Source organism: Ranitomeya imitator, chromosome 3, assembly GCF_032444005.1.
Source record: "Ranitomeya imitator isolate aRanImi1 chromosome 3, aRanImi1.pri, whole genome shotgun sequence".
NCBI lineage: Eukaryota > Metazoa > Chordata > Amphibia > Anura > Dendrobatidae > Ranitomeya > Ranitomeya imitator.
Genome location: NC_091284.1, coordinates 710,791,533 through 710,797,532, shown reverse-complemented (window position 1 = coordinate 710,797,532; position 6,000 = coordinate 710,791,533).

The following is a 6,000-nucleotide window of genomic DNA, read 5'->3' as shown; positions in this document are numbered from 1 at the left end:
TTGGATGCTAGATAGAGCGGCACATATAGTCAGTCAGAAAGAGCAAGTAAATCTCATCTCTTCAGAAAGGGATAGTGGGATCAATAAAAATAAAAATACAAATAAAAATAAAGAGCAAAACAGAAACGAAATCAATATGGGCAACAAACCATATGTGTGTCTACAATTTAGCCCTCAATTTAATAGGATTAAAACTATCATTAATAAGGCCATACCAATTTTGTTTGAAGATCCCACTCTTGCTCTCATTTTGTCCAATGGATGTAATGTAGTGGCCAGAAGAGCGCCCACTTTAGGCAACATGCTATCTCCAAATCATTTTTCATCTGAACATCCAGTCAATACCTGGCTGCACTGCACAGGCTGTCACAAATGTAACGTAACTAACTGCACTACGTGTAAACATCTCATCACCGCTAAATTCTTCGGTATTAGGGGCAATATAAATCAATACAAAATTCAAACATTTATAAATTGCAATACACGTTTTGTGGTTTATAAAATCGATTGTGCAACATGTGATAAATCATATATTGGCTGCACTACCCGCAAACTAAAAAAACGCATATCAGAACACCTTTATGATATAAAATGTACCACAAATAACAGTCGTGCCATTTCCTCCGTGGCGAAACATTTTATTGATTTCCACTCCCGAAATACTGATTCTTTGAAAGTAATGGGTATTGAGAAAATCAAAAAACCTCCGCGCGGCGGGGATATTCATAGAGCGTTACTTACCAGAGAAGCATTCTGGATCTTTAATCTTGGTACAAAGTTTCCAAATGGTTTAAACAAACGAAATGAATTGATGTTCCATTACTAGCAATGTCCCTTATTGTTTTTATACATTTATTGTTTTGTATTTACATTTATATTTTTCTTTTGTATAGTTTGTAATATGTCAGTGTATTAACTATTTGTATTTATATATAGTACATTGTATAGGACCTGTGCATCACATGTCACTTGTCTAGCATTTGATTGGAGCCAGATTCCTTTTATACCGGATATGTCATTTGGCAGATCAGCTGTGATAAAGACCGCTTGGTCGAAACGCGTCACTCGCTCTACTATGTGTATGATGCCGTCCCAGGAGTTATCTCCTCATTTTAATATGTTGGATTAAAGTTTGCATATTTTACTTGGAAGCTGGAACGTTTTCTTTTCTTCTTTTTTTCTCTTGGATATTCCTTACGTCACATCAGGACGGAGTTCCGGGCTTCCTGTATTCCTTTGGTGAGCTGGCTCCTTGCTTTCTATGTTGTCCCCAACTATTTACAATTGATGCTGCCTATGCAGCATCAATAGTAAAAATATGTCATGCTAAAAATAATTTTAAAAAACAAAAAACCTGCTATACTCACCATCCGCCGCCTTTCCCGCTCCTCGCCACGCTCCTGGGACCGCTCCATTGCAAGCGGCAGCTTCTGGTCCCAGGGCTGGTGTGCGACAAGGACCTGCTGTGACGTCACGGTCATGTGACCGCGACGTCATCATAGGTCCTGCTCACACCAGCCCTGGGACCGGAAGCTGCCGCTTGCAATGGAGCGGTCCCGGGAGCGTGGCGAGGAGCGCGAAAGGCGGTGGATGGTGAGTATAGCAGGACTTCAACGGTCCTTCGGAAGGTGAGTATATGTTTATTTTTTTAAAGTCTCTATATTACGTGGATCTGTGCTGTATACTCCATCGCTGTGCAATATACTACGTGAATGGGCAATATACTACGTGACTGGGCAATATACTACGTGACTGGGCAATATACTATGTGACTGGGCAATATACTACGTGGCTGGGCAATATACTATGTGGCTGGGCAATATACTACGTGACTGGGCAATATACTATGTGGCTGGACAATATACTCTGTCGCTGTGCAATATACTATGTGACTGGGCAATATATTGCGTGGCTGGGCAATATTCTACGTGACTGGGCAATATACTACGTGGCTAGGCAATATTCTACGTGACTGGGCAATATACTATGTGGCTGGACAATATGCTCCGTCGCTGGGCAATATACTACGTGGCTGGGCAATATACTACGTGGCTCTGCTATATACTATGTGGCTGGGCAATATACTACGTCACTGGGCAATATACTACGTGGCTGGCCAATATACTACGTGACTGGGCAACATACTACGTGACTGGGCAATATACTACGTGACTGGGCAATATACGACGTGTCTGGGCAATATACTACGTGACTGGGCAATATACTACATGACTGGGCAATATACTACGTGACTGGGCAATATACTACGTGGCTGTGCAATATACTACGTGACTGGGCAATATACTACGTGGCTGGGCAATATACTATGTGGCTGGGCAATATACTACATGACTGGGCAATATACTGCGTGACTGGGCAATATACTACGTGGCTGGGCAATATACTACGTGGCTGGGCAATATACTGCGTGACTGGGCAATATACTACGTGGCTGGGCAATATACTACGTGACTGGGCAATATACTACGTGGCTGGGCAATATACTACGTCGCTGGGCAATATACTACGTGGACATGCATATTCTAGAATACCCGATGCATTAGAATCGGGCCACCATTTAGTCCATTATAATATCCAAGTATGCTGCAGTTTGGTTACACTATGTCGATGATATATTTGGATATTTGGATATATATAGAAGGGTGATTTGCAGATGTTCAATACATTTGCATTTATTAATTATTGCAACTCCGACATTCAATTTAGCACACACATAGATTAACTTTCTTGATGTTCTGTTTATTAAGGACTCTACTGGTTGTTTCACCACTGATTTGTACAGAAAACCCACTGATTATAACAGTTTAGTTCAGCAGCAACCACCCTAAAGTTACTAAACTATCCTTACCACAATCTCATATTTTGCAGAGTTGACCTTATATTAAGTGACACATTCACTAAGCAATTACATTTGAAAGAGATGAGTAATCATTTCCAAAATTGTGGACTGAAACATTGACCTTTTCTGTGCAGACTTTATGCTGCATCAATAAATATTATATCAGTTGAATCATATGAGTGCTCTGGTATTTCATGATAATTTGTACTTCTACTACCACTGAGCACCGAAACCTTCATCTGAGTTCCTGCCATACTTTCCCCTGTATCTCTAATAGTGGCAGACCATGTGCTACTGTGGGGCTCATGAGTCTGGGATGCCCGATGCCAGCATTGGTCCTCCCCCCGCATGACCTTCAAGTGTATCTGCCTCCTGGATGCAGATATAGCTGAAAGCAAAGGAGGAATAGGCCATCAGCTAACACTTCCTCCTTTGTCATTCTCCATGTGTGTCTGACGTCCTAGCACAGCGATGATGGCATCATTACATGGCAACCACTATGTCGAGCAGTGCAGTCCACATGCTGAAGGGACCGGAGCCAGGGGGAACAGGGAGGGGTGAGTATTTTTTTTTTCAGTCCATGAGTACTTTGTGATGGCCATCGTACAATGTGGATGGCTATTTATGGGCCCATTATACTATGTGGAGATCTATTTATGGAGTTGTTATACTATGTGGAGAGTTATTAATTTTGCCATCATACTATGTAGAGGGCTATTTGTGGGACCATCTTACCATGATCAGGGCTATTTATGGGAATATCATATTATGAGTAGAGCTATTTATGGGGCTATCACACCATGTGGATGTGGAGGACTATTTATGGGGCCACCATACTATGTGGAGGACTATTTATGGGGCCATCATACTATGTGGAGAACTATTTTGGGGGGACATCATACTATGTGGAGAACTATTTTTTGGGACCATCATACTTTTGGAGGGCTATTTGTGGGCTCATAATACTATTTGGAGGGCTATTTGTAGTGACGTCATCCTATTTGGAGGGCTATTTGTGGATCCATCATAGTATATGCAGCACCCATGTATGTGCACGAGACCAACTCAGGTTTCAGGTTCCATAATGGCTTATAGTCTGTTGCTATGAATGGTATGCCCCTGCATACTACACAGAATTAAGGAATATATATATACTAGATGGTGGCCCGATTCTAACGCATCGGGTATTCTAGAATATGCATGTCCACGAAGTATATTGCCCAGCCACGTAGTATATTGCCCAGTTACGTAGTATATTGCCCAGCCACGTAGTATATTGCCCAGCCACGTAGTATATTGCCCAGTGATGTAGTATATTGCCCAACCATGTAGTAGATTGCCCAGCCATGCAGTATATTGCCCAGCTACGTAGTATATTGCCCAGGGATGTAGTATATTGCCCAGTGACGTAGTATATTGCACAGCGACGTAGTATACAGCACAGAGCCACGTAGTATATTGCCCAGCGACGTAGTATATTGCCAAGGGATGTAGTATATTGCCCAGCCACGTAGTATATTGCCCAGCCACGTAGTATATTGCCCAGCCACGTAGTATATTGCCCAGTGACGTAGTATATTGCACAGAGACGTAGTATATTGCTGAGCCACGTAGTATTTTGCCCAGCTATGTAGTACAGTATATTGCCCAGGGATGTAGTATATTGCCCAGAGATGTAGTATATTGCCCAGCCACTTAGTATATTGCCCAGCCACGTAGTATATTGCACAGCGACGTAGTATATTGCCGAGCCACGTAGTATATTGCCCAGTGACGTAGTATATTGCCCAGTGACGTAGTATACAGCACAGAGCCACGTAGTATATTGCCCAGTCACGTAGTATATTGGCCAGTCACGTATGCCACAGGTTGCAAAATAAAAAATAAACATACTCACCTTCCGATCCGAGGGCCCCTTGTAGTTCTAACATACTCAGCATCCGATCAGAAGGCCCCTTGTAGCGCGCGGCTGCCGCCATCTTCCGTTCCCTGAATGCATTGTGAAATTACCCAGATGACTTAGCGGTCTTGCGAGGTCGCTAAGTCTTCTGGGTAATTCCGCAATGCATCGCCGGGAACGGAAGATGGCGGCCGGCTCGGCGGACAACGGAGGGTGAGTATAGCAGGTTTTTTGTTTTTTTATTATTTTTAACATTACATTTTTTACTATTGATGCCGCATAGGCAGCATCAATGGTAAAAAGTTGGGGACACAGAGGGTTAATAGCGGCAGTAATGGAGTGCGTTACCCGCGGCATAACACGGTTCGTTACCGCCGGCATTAACCCTGTGTTAGCGGTGGCTGGAGGGGAGTATGCGGGTGCCGGGCAGTGACTGCGGGGAGTAAGGAGCGGCCATTTTCTTCCGGACTGTGCCCGTCGCTGATTGCTCGTGGTTGTTTTGCTGCAACCAATCAGTGACTTGGATTTCCATGATAGACAGAGGCCGCGACCAATGAATATCCGTGACAGACAGACAGAAGGACAGAAAGACGGAAGTGACCCTTAGACAATTATATAGATGTATATATATATATATATATATATATATATATATATATATGAAATTGCATAGAAGACTACATAACCTTTGTAATGGATGTATTACTGCATTTGACAGAGGTGTATTTTTTATTTAAAGAAGATTTTGTAAATTTGGGGGTTTTTTTGTGCATGGAGAAATCTGTTCACGTTGTTTTCTTCTCTTATATGACTACAGAGCGGGTAAGATGCTGACTTTTCCAGTTCGATGATTTAGTAGAGAAGATCTGGTTCAGAGTGGATCATCATAGGTAATCTGGAAAAAGTGAGAAGCTAGTATTATTCTCCATGCTTATTTTTTCTAAATGAATGTGCAGAGGAGGAGATGATGATTGATACATGTCTACAATACATGGTTCATTCAGACACTGACAGTGATAACTTTAGTCCTTCTTGCTTATCATATGACATGCTCTAAGCTGGTTATACCAAGACTGTACAGATGACTGAGAAAGCTACAGAAGACCACTGACATATCACACACGCATTCTTGTAATCAGCAACACATTTTTTGCAGGATGTGTATCATGACTTTCCAAGATGGGATGGTTAAAAAATAACAAACAGCGTGGTTTCTACGACTTCCTCAATGAGGTCTCTC